We start from the raw sequence: 16,809 nt of genomic DNA, 5'->3' as shown, positions 1-16,809 counted from the left end.
CTCTCGGTGGCGTCTGCTCGGTGGGCCGTCGGGGGTGCGGGGAGCGCGGACGCCCTCGAGGGAAGGCAGGCGGAGCGTTGGGGGGCCCGCTTCTGGATCTTTCTCCGCCGCCGCCGGGCGACGTGCTCCTGCGGGTACCGGCTGGGCTCCTAGCACACGTTCCCGCAGGAGGCGGGCGGGGTGAACCCACGGCAGCCCCGGGGTGCTCGGAGCTCGGGCGCGGGGAGGGACCCTCCGCGGCCTCCCCTCCCCCACCTTCGGGGATGGTCTCGCACCCCATCCTGTGCACCCAGTCACTCAGATCCCCTTCCCTCCGTCGCCATCCGAACCACGGCGGGCCCGCCGCCGCCCTTGTCCCCGCGGATCGCTGCCACGCTGAAGCCAGCGGCTCCTCGCCCGACGCAAGTCTGATCGTCGCGCGCCCCTGCGTAAAACCGACGGGGCTTCTCGTTGCTCCACGCCAAAGACCGGAGTCCTAATCGTGCTCTAGCAACTGCCTATGTCTGGCTCCCGTCCGCTCCGCAGCCTCCTCCGGGCAGGCCCTTTCTTCACGCCGTGACCCCTCCCACGCACTGGCATGGTGCACTCACCCCAGGGCTTTAGCACATGCCATTCTTTCTGCATGAAATGTTCTCCCCAGCACCCCATCCGTTCGCTGTAACTAGTTAATGATGGTCACTCAGTTTCATTTCAGTGGCCTCATCAGTCAGGGAAGCCTTCCCTGCCTTTCCATTATTTGTATTCATATTGATTGGTTTAATGCCTCTCCAGACTACAAATGCCTCATCTGGAAGGCTGTGGTCATCCCAGCTTGCAGCACAATACCTGGAGAAAAGTCCGTGCCCAATCAGGATTTGCTAAGCACATGAATGGGACAAGTAACTCTCTTAAATGAGCAGCTACTGTCACGGAAAAGTGAAGGAATGACGATGGGCAGGAGGCGTAGGAAACCGGGAGAATGCTGACCCTGACCCCACCTCCTGCATGAATCAAGGGTGAATTTATTACCTGAAATCGAGAGCGCCTGCTGCTGGCAGAGCAGAATGCATGGGAGAAAACCAGACTTCCTTAAAGGCAGTGCCGCTAAAGGGATTTTCATGGAGGTGGAAGCTGGAAGGACAAAGGGCACAGAGTTTGGGGAAAAGAGGTAGAGGAGGCAAAAGGTAGGGAGTACCCACAGAGGGGTTGCTGCTGGGCAGTAACTTCAGGGGAGGCAGGAGACTTCCCAGAGTTTCTGAGAATGAATCTGCAAACATTTCTGTTAGACGGATCTAGCCAGGACAGTGGAAGTCCATACGCATGGTCTGGGATGTTTTTCAGGCATGCAAGTGAGTTCACAGTGTCTGTGCTGGGCAGGATAGTGATACTAAGACCACAGAGATCCCAGAAGGGGGCCAGTCATCATGAGGCTCATGAACAAATTCAGCTTCCTTTCCAGTCGTCCTTTACATCTTCTAAAATATTCCATGACACAAACTCGAATAGACAAAGTTAACTATAATATACCTATTTGATCTGACCTTGAAGTTTGCCTTCACGTTTTAAGTTACAACCTTGGGAAGTAAGGACAATTTCTTTTAAAAAACCATGGAGGGGACGCCTGGGTGGCTCAGTTGGTTAAGTAGCTGCCTTCGGCTCAGGTCATGATCCCAGCGTCCTGAGATCGAGTCCCGCATCGGGCTCCTTGCTTGGCGGGGAGCCTGCTTCTCCCTCTGCCTCTGCCTGCCATTCTGTCCGCCTGTGCTCGCTCTCTCTCCCTCTCTCTCTGACAAATAAATAAAATCTTTTAAAAAATAAATAAATAAATAAAATAAAAAACCATGGAGACTGAATAGCAAAGATTTAAGGAAACTCGTCCATTAGATCACAAGATGCAGAACATTTGTAAATGAAAACTTACAGAATCATGCTCGAGGATTAGACTAAGCACAGCCTGGTCATTCTCATCTTTTTGCGGTGATGAATCACGTGCCTCACGCTCTGAATTCTTACAGTAGTTGTGCCAACAAGATTTATTTGCCTGAAGATCTTTTTCTCAGTAAATTGCGGGATAACCCAAACTTTCATTTTAATCCAGTCTGAATTGAAATGGTTTTAAGCTTATTTTTATTTTCACATGTCTCCTCTGGTGCTACTTTTTACTTTGTGCATGCTATCAGATGTTAACACAGGCCCATGAACGTGTGGTCTGGGGACTCATTCCCCATCGTTATCCTTCTGTATTTCAGCATTAATATGATGTGTTGATCTTTTACTGTCTAATATTCTTAGCTTATTACCCCAAGCCCACAACTCAAATTTCATTTCTGTATAATTTGGCTGGGGTTTTGTTGTTGTTGTTGTTTATTTGTTAACGTAGCTACTAAGGTTATAACCGAGCTTTTACTGCTCTGAAATTTATGAAATGATGAGGGCATAGTCGTTGTTTACAGCTTGGATAAAAATGGAGAGCCATTTGGGTTTTGTACCATTTCTTCTGGTAATTTTCTCAAAGGAGTCAGCTGTGTCAATAGTAGCTGTAATTAGTAACTGTTTCAGCAACTGTTATTAGTAACTGTATCTGTTTTCTGTTGTCATAATAATACTAATAAATACATAACAAGTATTGTATGACAACCAGTTGTGTAACCTGAAACAGTAATCATTTACTTAGCTAACAATTCTGTGATTTGGCCATTTGGGCTGGTCTTAGTTGGCTGGTCTTTGCTCATGTTGTCTGTGGCCTGCCACCTGCTTGGAAGAGAACTAGCTGGTCCAGGATGGCCTGGGACAACTTGTCCCTACACCCTGTGATCCCGCAGGAGGATACTGGGGCTTAGCTATGTGGTAAGCATAGTCAAGAACCAGTGTGCTGGGCGCCTGCGTGGCTCAGTGGGTTAAGCCTCTGCCTTCGGCTCGGGTCATGATCCCAGGGTCCTGGGATCGAGCCCTACATCAGGCTCTCTGCTCAGCAGGGAGCCTGCTTCCCTCTCTCTGCCTACTTGTGATCTCTATCAAATAAATAAAATCTTAAAAAAAAAAAAAAAAAAAAGACCCAGTGTGCTGTCCGACACAACCCGTTGGCCAAAGCACGACACAAGGGCAACAAGATCCAAAGTGGGTGGAGGAGATAAACCCCTCACCTTGGTGATAGGAGCATCAAAGTCACATTACAAAGGGCGTGAGTAAAGGGAGGGGCGGAGAATTGAGGCCATTTTTGTGGTCAAATCCATTATAGTCCACCCTTTGGCCCCAATATTCACATCTCTCCACAAAAAAAAAAAAAAAAAAAAAACCTCACCTCCTCCCAAGATCCCCAGAAGTCTCGCCCAATCCCAGTACCAGGCTCAAGGCGCAGGGTCTCATGATCTATACTGGGTTGAATGTGGCTCCTCGGAGGCGGCCCTCTTGAGCCACAGATGGACAAACAGTGGTCCCCCCGGAACAAACAGTGGTCAAAGGGGAAAGGACCACCACAGTGAATATTTCCAGTGGAAAAGGGAAAGAATGGGGGCACCTGGGTGGCACAGTCAGTTAGGAGTCCAGCTCTTGGTTTCGGCTCAGGTTGTGGTCTCGGGGTGGTGGGATCGAGCCCCACATCAGACTCCGCACTCAGCATGGAGTCTGCTTGGGATTTTCCCTCCCTCTCCTTCCGCCCCTCCCAACTTTGCTCATGTGCTCTCTCTCTCTCTCTCTCTCAAAAAAAAAAAAATAGATTTTTTTTTAAGATTTTATTTATTTGATAGAGATCACAAGTAGGCAGAGAGGCAGGCAGAGAGAGAGAGGGGGAAGCAGGCTCCCCACTGAGCAGAGAGCCCAGTGTGGGGCTTGATCCCAGGACCCTGGGATCATGACCCAAGCCACAGGCAGAGGCTTAACCCGCTGAGCCACCCAGGCGCCCCTAAATAGATCTTGAGAAGAAAAGAACAGGAAAGAGTCGGTGCCCAGAGCACTTGCTGGCGCAATTCCTAAATGCACAAGGAGAATGTTCGCGGGACCAGGGAAAGGGGGTGCTCCCCCTGAGGCTGAGGTCTGCCTGCCGGGAGCATTCCCCTGGCTGCACCCCAGCATGATCTTACCTCTGCCCTCCCGGAGAGCCCTCCTTTTCCAGCAGCTCTTGCTCCCTTTGAAAAATATGCCCTTTGAGCAATTCTTAAACTCCTACTGTGCCTTGCAAATTGGGGGCCCAGAGACCTTTTTTCACTCTATACTGTCCAGGCCCCTGAAGGTGGTGCTTTGCCCAATACAAAGCCCTTAAACACTGTGGGGATGTCAGCATCGTGGGAATGAGATAGCCCTTGCCGTGTCCCCCCACTCAACAACAATTTAGCATTCATCCATGGACAGAGTGCCTTTGTGGGAACTCTGGGAACTGTGGGACCCAGTCCCACCCACCAAGGGACCCAGGCAGACTCCTGCCTCCCCAGGTGTCCAGTAATAGGCGCACAGACTTTGGTCCCAGCTGTAAAGTTTGCTGTGGCGAGTTAAGTGGCTCCACCCCTGCTTGGCCATGGTCTGGGAGCCCCTGGAAAACCCATCTTAGATAATCCCACCAAAGGAAAGAGTTTTTGTGGGAGTCCAGGTTTCCAGCAGACAAATTCCAGCACATCATTAGAACAAAACAAAACAAAAATAACGAATGTGGATGCAGTGGAGAGGGTAAGAGGAACAGTGTGACTTTACCTATGTCATCCCTCCCCCAAAGCCCTGCAAGCTTAGCCTCAAGAGAGAGCTTCCCAGGGCGCCTGGGTGGCTCAGTGGGTTAAGCCGCTGCCTTCGGCTCAGGTCATGATCTCAGGGTCCTGGGATCGAGGCCCGCATCGGGCTCTCTGCTCAGCAGGGAGCCTGCTTCCCTCTCTCTCTCTCTCTCTCTCTCTCTCTCTGCCTGCCTCTCTGTCTACTTGTGATCTCTGTCAAATAAATAAATAAAATCTTTAAAAAAAAAAAAAAAAGAGAGAGAGCTTCCCGGCCCACAATTTCTCCCGCAGGGGAAAATGAGAATGTGTGAGTGAGCCCGGGCTGTGTGAGATGCTGCCAAAGTGACTTGTGTCCCTCTAGCCCCTTCCAGAGTATGGGTCATGAGTTCCGGGGGCAGGAAGAGCTAGGAGAACCCCAGATGGAACTCTCGGGCAAGAAAGGGACCCCAACACTCCCATCAAAAAGCCTTCCCATGAGCCACTAGGGACTTGCCCACAGATCCCCCCACTGGCCCACTGTCATCGCCCCCCCACTGTGCTCCACGCACCTCACCCTCACACACCCCCACACTGCGACCAGCTCCCTGGCAGTGAGGGTGAGTCTCGGCAACCAGCTAGTGAGCACGCGCAGATGATGGGCCCAAATCCACCGTCAGGGAGAGACCGTGAACTTGAGCTTTCTTTTTGGCACCACCTTTGGGAAACAAAAGGCAGGAGGTCAGCACTCCACCTGGTTCATTGTGGGGTGGAGAGAGGGCACAGGAGCTTAGAAATCAGCCACAAGAGGGAGCAAGAAATGAGGACAAGGCCCATGGACGGAAGGTCTGCAGCTGCCCCGGAATCCCTGGCAGGGCTGAGGGAAGGTATCCGTCTCCCAAAGGCAGTGAGGTCCGGCGGAGGGGATGGCAACTTCAGTGGGAACACAGCAGCGCTGGGACTTCAAGGAACACACAATATCAAAGAAACATGATGCCGCCAAAGGATCGCGAGAACTTTCGAGCAACCAGCCCCAGAGAGATGGAGATCTGTGACTCACCTGAAAATTCAGAACAGCCATTTTAAGGAATGAGCTACAAAAGGCAAGCGAATGAAAAAAGACAAATCGACAAAATCTGGAAGACAATATATGAACAAACTGAAAAACGTCGTAAAGACGGGAATCATGAGAAAGAACCAAAATAAGAATTCACTGAAGAACAGTGAATGAAATGAAAAGTACAACGGAGAGGACCCATGGCAGAATGGATACAGCAGAAGAAAATTCGTGAAGTGGATGGGACCTTGGACGTCATCCAGTCAGGGGAGGACAAGGGGGAGAGGACCGGAGAGTGAAGAAAGCCCAGGTGATCCGTGGGATACCAGCGAAAGCGACAGTCTATGATCTACTGGAGGTCCAGAGAAGGAGAGGGGGAGGAAGTGGCAGAAAGTTATTTAAAAGAAATAATGCCTGAGAACTTCCTAAATCAAGATACAGATTTGGACATCCTAGTTCTTGAAGCTCATGGTCACTAAACAAACGCAGCTTGAAGAGATCTTTCCAAGACACATGACAATAAAACTGCCAGAAACCAAGGACAAAGAGGGAATCCTAAAAGCAGCAAGAGAAAAGAGGCCTTGAAAGGTACAAGCTGTCCCCAACAAGCAGTCAGCCCATTTCCCCGGTGGGGACCTTACAGGCCAGAACAGAGCAGCACGGGATAGTCCAAGGAAGAGCCTGCCAGCCTAGAATCCTCTGCCTGGCCAAGCCATCCTGCAGAAATGGAGGAGAGACAAAGACTTTCCCAGACAGACGAGTGCTAAGGGAGTTCATTGCCACCAAACCTGCTCTGCAAGAAACACAGAAAGTTCTTTGAGCTGAAATGGAAGGACGGTAACCAGCAGTGTGGACACACAGGAAAACATGCAACACACTGTAAGGGTGTGGGTCGAGTCAGCCTGGGGCCATCTAATAGTGTAATGCGGTGTGTTAACTGCTCTGTATAAAGCTTAAAGGATGATAGAATCTGAAATCACCACAGCTACGATTGTCTGTGTATGAATATAGAAAACACGAAGACGTAAACTGTGACAGCGGAAACATCAAGGGGAGGATACGGAAAGGTGGAGTTTTGATACATGGTCAAGTTCAGTTGTCATCAGTGTAGAATGGACCGTTGCGTCTATAAGGTGGTTTGTGTAAGCCTCGTGGTCACCACGAAGCAAAAGCCTACAGTAGGGACACCTGGGTGGCTCAGTCAGTTAAGCGGCTGCCTTCGGCTCAGGTCATGATCCCAGTGTCCTGGGATCGAGTCCCACATCAGGCTCCCTGCTCCGTGGGGAGCTTGCTTCTCCCTCTGCCTCTGCCTGCCACTCTGCCAGCCTGTACTCTCTCTGTCTCTCTGACAAATAAATAAATAAAATCTTAAAAAAAAAAAATTCCTTAAAAAAAAAAGCCTACAGTAGATTCACAAATGAGAAAGAAAGGGGAATCAGAGCCTACCCCTGTGGGAATTCATCACTGCACAAAGGCAGGGAACAAGAGAAGAGACTGCCCAGGACATTCCTAGATAGACAGATACAGATATCAATACAGAGATGTTGATATTGATATATAAAATATATACTTGGTATTATACATATAAATGTGTACAGATATAGTCTATACATAAATATATGTGAACACATAAATATATAAATTTATTTTATGTGAAATATACTTTATATATTTTAATATAGTTGTATATCTTATATATTTTTAAATATTGTATATTCTAAAATATATATGGATATATTCATATATAATATGAATAAGTATGTATTACATAAATCATGTATTAAGCTATAAAATTTATATACTAAAATACATATTTATATATTAAATTTGTATAATTTATATATTACATAATATGTAAATATATATTCATACTTGAAATATACCAAGCCTTTACACTGTATATCTTTTTTTTTTAAGATCTTATTTATTTATTTGACAGAGAGAGAGAGATCACAAGTAGGCAGAGAGGCAGGCAGAAAGAGAGAGAGAGAGGGAAGCCGGCTCCCCACTGAGCAGAGAGCCTGACGTGGGGCTCAATCCCAGGACCCTGAGATCATAACCTGAGCCAAAGGCAGAGGCTTAATCCACTGAGCTGCCCAGGCTCCCCTACACTGTATATCTTAAACTTAAACAACATTATATATATGTTATATTTCAATAGAGCTGGAGAAAAAAGAATTTCCTTGAAAAGATAAAGTCGCTTGTATTTCTCCATCGATGTGGTTTTGGCATGTTGTACGTGGAGTTCCATTTTCCCTCAAAAAAGATAAGTTGAAATCCTAACCCCTGGTACTTGAAATGTGACCTTAACTGCAGATAGTCTTTACAGAGGACTTCAAGTTCAAATGATGTCTTCAGAGTGGACCCTGATGCAGTATGACTTGTGTCTTTACAAAAAGGGGAAATTGAGGCACAGAGCCATACATGCACAGAAGAAAAACACACAAAGAGAAGCCATGGGAAGACAAGCAGAAAGCAGGGGACGCCAGGGATCGGGGCTCAGCCCCAGAAGCTCAGAAGAGGCAGGGAGGGATTCTACCCAGGGTCTCAGAGGATGCTGTTCCCGCCGCCACCATCACTGAGGACCATATCCTCCAGAACCGTGAGACAATACCTTTCTGTTGTCTGAAGCCAGCCAGGTCCTGGTCCTTTGTTACTGTTGCTCTAAGAAGCTAATACAACATACATTTGTATCTTGAGGACAGTGCTGTACAACTCGTTCTTTTTTTTTTAAGATTTTATTTATTTATTTGACAGAGAGATCACAAGTAGGCAGAGAGGCAGGCAGAGAGAGAGGGGGAAGCAGGCTCCCCGTGGAGCAGAGAGCCCGATGTGGGGCTCAATCCCAGGACCCCAGGATCATGACCTGAGCCAAAGGCAGAGGCTTTAACCCACTGAGCCACCCGGGTGCCCCTAACGACTCAGCTCTCACTCACACCAGCACTCAGCTCTTCACCCTTACTAGACTAGGTAGTGACGTGTGGCCCTTCCAAGGCAGTCTAGGCTCCAGTAATGGCCCACCTGGTGGGGCAGAGGAAACAGGAAGGCATACAGCCGGGTTAAATATGCGAGATGCATATGCACAGGATCTTGCCACACAAACCTAGTCATTCTTTTGGTGTATGGGGAGATTGAGTTTCTAGTAGTATTGGAACCTGTATCTTTTCCATCAAAAAGTGAGCATCTGGGGCACCTGGGTGGCTCAGTGGGTTAAGCCTCTGCCTTCGGTTTGGGTCATGATCTCGGGGTCCTGGGATCGAGCCCCACATCGGGCTCTCTGCTCAGCGGGGAGCCTGCTTCCCCCTCTCTGCCTGCCTCTCTGCCTACTTGTGATCTCTGTCTGTCAAATAAGGAAATAAAATCTTAAAAAAAAAAAAAAAAGAGTTGGCATCTAAAACCACCATATAACTTTGGGGCACCAAATAAAACCAACCACTTATGGCTTTTTTTTTAACTGATTAAAATGCATTATGAAATATTTCACCCATATCAGAAGTATACGAGAGCAGATACTCATGTGCCCAGAGCACACAGTAAGACACAACAAACAATCACCCCGAAAGGACACAAGTCTCAAGGCTCCCTTGCTCGTGGACCTCACGCATCCCTCCACACCCTCCGGGGGTACTCCGTGACCTGCTTTTCTGGGGGGCTTGTCTTTGTTAGGGAGTAGGAAACTTTATGTGTTCTGGACACCAGTTCATTATGAGTTAAATGACTTCCCAGTTTGTGGCTTGTCTTTTTACTTCCCATAGCGCCTTCTGCTAAACGCAGATTTCAAATTTAATACAAATAGCTTGGGACATCCTGCCCCATGGGAAGCGTGTGTGTGTGTGTGTGTGTGTGTGTGTGTGTGTGTACTGCAAATTCAAGAGAGGGTAGACCTTGAGTCATTGTTTTCCCTGCCCAGTGCCCAGGCTGAGACAGACCCATCTCGTGTGACCTTTCTTTGCAAGCAGGTGGCTTTGCCCACGTTCCCCCTGTCACCAAAAGGCAGCTCAGCCATGCTTTCCTCCTGTGCTTCCCAGCCCCCTCCCCGTGCTCCCAGCTCCAAAGTCCTCTCCACATCCAGTCAAACCAAGACTTTAACTCAACTGAGATCCGCAAATGCTCCCAAGGCAATGTGACTTCTTGTGGTTTCTTGCTTTTGTTTTATTCCCTGGGGACACACACTTCCTGTGGTCCAGGACATTCCAAACGATGAAGAAAAATGATCACACTAGGCCAAGATAGGCATCATTGAAAACACCAGATCAATTCAGCAGGAATGCACACTCACCCCAGGGCTTGGGAATTTCCACAGATAAGAGCCCAGAACTACATGAGTTTCCGGTCTATCTTGGCCCCGCGATCGTGGACAAGAGCCAGCAGAGACAGCAGAGTACAGATCTGGATGTGGGAACAGAACTGATCATTTGAAAGTGTGCTTTGATCTTTTACCCAGCCTTGTCAAATATTCCACAGCCCAGCAGTTTTTCATAGTATTTGGTGGCTGGATACTCCCGGGGACAGATATAACTACCTGTCTTTTAAAACAGAGTTTAGAGGCACCCAGGGGGCTCAAAGGGTTGAGCCTGAGCTCTTATCTCTGCTCAGGTCACATGGTGTCAGGGTCATGGGATAGAGCCCCGCCTCAGGCGCCCTCGAAGCAGGGAGCATGCTTCCTCCTTCTCCTTCTCCTTCCTCCACTCCCCCTGCTCACACTCTCTGTCTCAAATAAATTAAAAAAAAAAAAGAAAACATAATTTAGGGGTGCCTAGGTGACTCAGTCAGTAAAGTGTTTGACTCTTGATCTCAACTCCCATCTTGATATCAGGGTCATGAGTTCAAACCCAGTGTTGGGCTCCATGCTGGGTGTGGAGCCTACTTAAAAAATAAATAACAACAAAAACAATAATAATAATAAATAGCTTAGATATATCCAATTTCACTTTAACTTTCCTTTTGTCTTGACCAAAAGAAGCTTTTTTTTTTTAATATTTTATTTATTTATTTGATAGACAGAGATCACAAGCAGGCAGAGAGGCAAGCAGAGAGAGAGAGAGAGAGAGAGAGGAGGAAGCAGGCTCCCCGCCGAGCAGAGAGCCCGATGTGGGGCTCGATCCCAGGACCCTGGGATCATGACCTGAGCCGAAGGCAGAGGCTTTAACCCACTGAGCCACCCAGGTGCCCCCAAAAGAAGCTTTTAAATTCATTTTCTTTTTTTTTTTTTAAGATTTTATTTATTCATTTGACAGAGGAATACAGCAACACAGGGAACACAAGCAGTGGGAGTTGGAGAGGGAGAAGCAGGCTCTTTGCTGAGCAGGGAGCCCAATGAGGGGCTTGATCCCAGGACCCCAAGATCATGACTTGAGCTGAAGGCAGATGCCCAATGACTGAGCCATCCAGGTGCCCCTGAGCTGTTTTTTCTTAAACATTTTACATTGTTGGGTCCCCCCAAAATTGGGTCCCCCAATAATGGGTCCGTGATTAAAGGAGCGAGACTGATACAAAGTGAAGGTCAAGCAAAGCTTTATTTCGCGCCAAGCATCAGGAACCAGACCGACCGTCAAACAGACCGGTCGGTCGGGGCCGCCCCCAAAGAGAGGACAACCCCTCCCTGCTTTCCAGACTAACTTTTATAGAGCAAAGGCCATGTGGTTGGGCCTGGCCACACACAGGTGGCCAATGAGATTGTAACACACACGCAGGAAACTCCACAGTGATGCTAGGCGACCAACTGAATTACAATTTACCCTAGTAGACACTTGAACCAGCCTATCACACCTTGGTTAGGATTGGCGCCAAAAGGCTCCCAAAGGGCGGGGGCCCATACTCCTTGGTAGCTAGGAGACAGTACGTGCCCCCACTGATTGAATACCTCTCCCTGGCCTGACCCACCCTTGTATTTGGACTTTGTTACGTGGGGACCGGTTTCCCGGACTTGCTTTTAAATAAGTTCCCCTGGGGCGGGGGGCAAGGTCAATTTAAGCTTCACAGCAAAATGGCAGTCCAACTGGGGTGGGGCTGCTCTGGCTGAATAGGCCCTTACAATGTATTTGTTTGTTTATTTGAGAGCAGCTGGGGAGCGCAAGAGCAGGGGGAGAAGCAGAGGAGGAGGAAGAAGGAACCCAAAGCAGACTCCTTATTCAGCATGGAACCCGACTTGGGGCTCGAGCCCATGACGACAAGATCATGACCCAAGCAGAAACCAGGAGAAGGACACTTAACCCCCTGAGCCACCCAGGTACCCCCTGAGCTAGCTACCTGTTTTTACTCTCTCTTATTAAAAAGAAAATTATCTTACTAAGAGTAAGGCAAACTATACTATGGTCATCCTAAATGCTATTTTAGGGGCACCTGGGTGTCCGGGTCAGCTAAGCGTCCGACTCTTGGTTTCGGCTCGGGTCATGATCCCAGTGAGTGAGCCCCGAGTTGAGCTCTATGCTCAGCTTGGAATCTTCTTGAGACGTTCTCTCCCTCTCTCTCTGCCCTTCCCACTCATGAGCGTGCTCTCTCTCTCTCTAAAATAAAGAAATAAACCTTTAAAACAATGACAATATTTTTTTCTAAAGATTTTATTTGTTTATTTGACAGAGAGAGATCACAAGTAGACAGAGAGGCAGGCAGAGAGAGAGAAAGAGAGAGCGAGAGAGAGAGGGAACCAGGCTCCCTGCTGAGCAGAGAGCCCGATGCGGGACTCGATCCCAGGACCCTGAGACCATGACCTGAGCTGAAGGCAGCAGCTTAACCCACTGAGCCACCCAGGTGCCCCCAATGACAATATTTTAAAACCAGTGTTATTGAAAGCTTTGTAAAACAAACAAACAAATAAACAAAAACACGCTTTATGTTGTAAGGGCCTATTCAGCCAGAGCAGCCCCACCCCAGTTGAACTGCCATTTTGCTGTGAAGCTTAAATTGACCTTGCCCCCCACCAGGGGAACTTATTTATTTATTTATTTATTTTAAAGATTTTATTTATTTATTTGACAGACAGAGATCACAAGTAGGCAGAGAGAGAGAGGAAGGGAAGCAGGCTCCCTGCTGAGCAGAGAGCCCGATGCGGGGCTCGATCCCAGGACCCTGGGATCATGACCTGAGCTGAAGGCAGCGGCTTTAACCCACTGAGCCACCCAGGCGCCCCAGGGGAACTTATTTAAAAGCAAGTCCGGGAAACCGGTCCCCACGTAACAAAGTCCAAATACAAGGGTGGGTCAGGCCAGGGAGAGGTATTCAATCAGTGGGGGCACGTACTGTCTCCTAGCTACCAAGGAGTATGGGCCCCCGCCCTTTGGGAGCCTTTTGGCGCCAATCCTAACCAAGGTGTGATAGGCTGGTTCAAGTGTCTACTAGGGTAAATTGTAATTCAGTTGGTCGCCTAGCATCACTGTGGAGTTTCCTGCGTGTGTGTTACAATCTCATTGGCCACCTGTGTGTGGCCAGGCCCAACCACATGGCCTTTGCTCTATAAAAGTTAGTCTGGAAAGCAGGGAGGGGTTGTCCTCTCTTTGGGGGCGGCCCCCACCGACCGGTCTGTTTGACGGTAGGTCTGGTTCCTGATGCTTGGCGCCAAATAAAGCTTTGCTTGACCTTCACTTTGTATCAGTCTCGCTCCTTTAATTACGGACCCTTTAATTACGGACCCATTATTGGGGGACCCAATTTTGGGGGGACCCAACAATGTAAAACATATAATTAAGTTGTGTTAACTTACACAGAAAATGCCACAACACATTTCCTTTGGGGCTTAAAAAGCGTGTGGTCTTGGGCAAGAACACATGTATGTGTGAGGACGGCAGCAACCTCAGGATTTTTATTTTCCTTTTCGGCCCAAACACCTTTGAGCCCAGGGTTGGGTCCAAGTGATGCTCCATTTTGTGGTTATCTTAAAAAAAGACTTTTAGGGGCGCCTGGGTGGCTCAGTGGGTTAGGCCGCTGCCTTCGGCTCAGGTCATGGTCTCAGGGTCCTGGGATCGAGTCCCGCATCGGGCTCTCTGCTCAGCGGGGAGCCTGCTTCCCTTCCTCTCTCTCTGCCTGCCTCTCTGCCTACTTGTGATCTCTGTCTGTCAAATAAATAAAATCTTAAAAAAAAAAGGCTTTTAATTGGGGGCACCTGGATGGCTTAGTGGGTTAAAGCGTCTGCCTCCAACTCGGGTCATGATCTCAGGGTCTTGGGATCGAGCCCCACATCGGGCTCTCTGCTCAGCGGGGGGCCTGCTTCCTCCTCTCTCTCTGCCTGCCTCTCTGCCTACTTGTGATCTCTGTCAAATAAATAAATAATCTTTAAAAAAAAAAAAGATGTTTAATTGGGCTTCAGGAGACTGAAGGGGGATTTGGAGTAACTTAGGTCTTGTGTGATTAAGAAGGAAATATCGGCAAACGTAAGTTTCTGAGGTTTTTGCCTAAAAACTGCCGAGTTATTTCTCGCTGGGCAAGGTGATGGGTGCAGGAGAAATGGAATCCAGTCTACGGGTTTCCAGCTGATCGGAAAACGCGGTATAATCCCCGCTCCGCAAATACTCCTGAAGACACAGACCCCCTCCCTCCGGCATCGCTTCTTCGATTTTCCTGCAACACTTTGCACTTGTTTCTTGCACTTTGGCCCTGTCCTTTCTGTTCCCTCGTCCTGACAGACACCCCCGCTGTCCTCCCTGACTGCAGGCGTTAGCTTCCCAGTAGGTCCTGCTCCCTCCAAGCTCAGACCTTGGTCTTGCCTTGTTGCCATAGTTACCTTCACCCGCAATCTCACTGCTTCTTTGGAAAACCACCAGAACGCCTCCCCCCAGTCCTGGTGTCTCTTCTTTGCCAGGGGTCCCCTCAATCATACTGATGGGGTTCGGGAATATAGGTAAGTTTCGGTGGGGTGAGGTCCAGAGCCTACAGCCAAGAAAGAATTCTTGAGACATCTTTGGTGCACAATGGTGGCTTATTAAAGCATGGGGACGGGACTTGTGGGCAGAAAGATTGGCTGCCCCCCCCCCCGGGGGGGTTGTGAGTGTGGCTGATTATCTACTATGGGGTCGGTGAGGAAAAAGGGAGGTTTCTATGAGGAACTTTCATATGTTAAAGAAGACTCACAGGATACCGGAGGCCTTGCTATTGTCAAGTTAAGGTTGTTTAACCTTCTAGTAAGGCGTTAACAGTAAGATAGTTGGGAGCTTCCTGGAATAGTGTTACATTCCTCCTATCACACACGACCTCACCAATGGCCTGCAGGTTTAAAAGAAACTCAGTTTTATTTACATTTCCTTCTGCCTCACCCTCCCTCAATTTTTTTTTTTTTTAAAGATTTTATTTATTTATTTGACAGAGAGAGATCACAAGCAGGCAGAGAGGCAGGCAGAGAGACAGGAGGAAGCAGGCTCCCTGCTGAGCAGAGAGCCCGATGCGGGACTCGATCCCAGGACTCTGAGATCATGACCTGAGCCGAAGGCAGCGGCTTAACCCACTGAGCCACCCAGGCGCCCCACCCTCCCTCAATTTTATGGAGGGGAGGGTGATGTTATGGTTTCAGGAAAGTTATGGGTCTCTGGAAGTTTGGCTGCCAATAAGAAAGCTTCCTCCTTGTACATCACTAGGACACGTGTAAATGGAGCGAGACGCAGGCCTTGCAGGACTGTGATCCCTGCAAGTGAACTGTTTGTTTTTCCTTAAGGGCAGTCAGGAGTGCCTGAGGGATGCCACATATATTCCATGGGGGGGAGGTTGTGGGGTGTCAGCTTCTGCTTTGTCCCCAGTTTGCCTTCTGTTCCCTCATCAGTGGGTGAGCTCTCCTCAGGCCACGGTGACCAGTGACCACACTGGTCCCAGTGGGGTTGGCCTTTTCATGTTATTCTTGAGGCAGACACTTTATTCTTGAGGCTTTACAAGGCAAGCTTGAACTTTCCGCTGGAGACGAGAGTACATTTGGTTTGAGTAAAGGAGAATTCTGTTGGGGCACCTGGATGGCTCAGTGGGTTAAGCCTCTGCCTCCAAGTCAGCTCAAGCCAAGCATGATTCCAGGGTCCTGGGATGGAGTCTGGCATGGAGTCCTGAACGCTGCTCCCTGCTCAGCCGGGAGCGTGCTTCTTCCTCTCCCTCTGCCCCTTCCCGTGCTTGTTCTCTCTCAACTAAAAATAAATAAATAATTTTTTTTTTAAAAGGATAAATCTGGGGCGCCTGGGTGGCTCAGTAGGTTAAGCCTCTGCCTTCCGCTCCGGTCATGATCTCAGGGTCCTGGGATTGAGCCCCGCATCGGGATCTCTGCTCAGCGGGGAGCCTGCTAACCCCCTCTGCCTGCTTCTGATCTCTTTGTCAAATAAATAAATAAAATCATTTTTTTAGAAAAAGGATAAATCTGTTGTCAAGGTTTTCCCTTCTGCAGAGACCAAGGACCCCTTTCGCATTATTATCCGAAGATCTCGGGCTTGTCGCTCTGCCCCTGGGAGACTGACTGGTGGCAGGTCGCGTTCCATTCTCGAGTCCCCTTGGCTACGGGGCTGGGGGACCGGGTTCTGCCCATCGATCCTGCCCCGGGTCTCCCCGCGGTCCCCGCAGTCGGAGGAGTGGGCTCGTCCGTCCAGGAGTCCCCGGACGGGGCAGGATGGGGGCAGGGAGGCGCGACCGACGGCGGAGCCGACCAGGCCGGTCCCGCTTCTCCGCGCACCCGGGCCTCCGCTCTGCGAGCCGCCGGCACCCGGTGGGTGCGGCCTGCACCCCCGAGCCGCCTGCTCCGCCGCCGGGCTCAGCGCGCCCAGGGCCCCGCCCGAGGTTACCGCAGCACTGGCGACGAGCAGCGGCGTCCACTGCCCACCGCGCCCGCGGGCTGCGTCCAACCCGTCGCCAGGGGCCGCCGAGGCCGGGGCTGACGTGCGCGCGGCCACCAGACAGGCGACTGCGCGTCAGAGCCCGTGCCCGGGTACGGCCTGAAGTCCGCGCCCGACGGAAGGGACGCCCTCAGCGGACAAGGACGCCGCAGAACACACCCACGGCCGCGCGCCGGGACTGCCCTGTCGGTGACCGGCAGCACCACCCGGGGGCGGGGCCTGAGCGGCGGAGCGGAGGCAGCTGGGATGCGCCCGCACGTCCCGGCCTCGGCCCCGCCCCCGTGCCTCCCTGTGATTGGCGCCTTCGGCC

At 49.9% G+C, this 16,809-nt stretch overlaps 2 long non-coding RNA genes across 3 annotated transcripts; one reads left to right on the top strand and one right to left on the bottom strand.

Moving 5' to 3' along the window:
• The first annotated feature begins 2 nt into the window (after positions 1 to 2).
• LOC125093745 (uncharacterized) lies at positions 3 to 2,616 on the top strand. Its single transcript, XR_007125329.1, has 3 exons — positions 3 to 180; positions 695 to 1,604; positions 1,827 to 2,616. It is a non-coding gene; the product is annotated as an uncharacterized LOC125093745 (long non-coding RNA).
• Positions 2,617 to 4,970: 2,354 nt separating this feature from the next.
• Positions 4,971 to 16,686, bottom strand: LOC125093748 (uncharacterized). Of its 2 annotated transcripts, none has more exons than XR_007125331.1 (3): positions 16,128 to 16,686; positions 9,989 to 10,098; positions 4,971 to 5,712 (listed from the first exon to the last, which is right to left on the bottom strand). It is a non-coding gene; the product is annotated as an uncharacterized LOC125093748 (long non-coding RNA). The 2 variants fall into 2 exon arrangements; XR_007125332.1 differs by lacking the exon at positions 16,128 to 16,686 and adding an exon at positions 15,635 to 15,693.
• Positions 16,687 to 16,809: the final 123 nt, after the last annotated feature.

Source organism: Lutra lutra, chromosome 1, assembly GCF_902655055.1.
Source record: "Lutra lutra chromosome 1, mLutLut1.2, whole genome shotgun sequence".
Lineage (NCBI taxonomy): Eukaryota > Metazoa > Chordata > Mammalia > Carnivora > Mustelidae > Lutra > Lutra lutra.
Note: the sequence above shows the minus strand (reverse complement) of the source record. Positions and strands in the feature narration are given on the sequence as shown.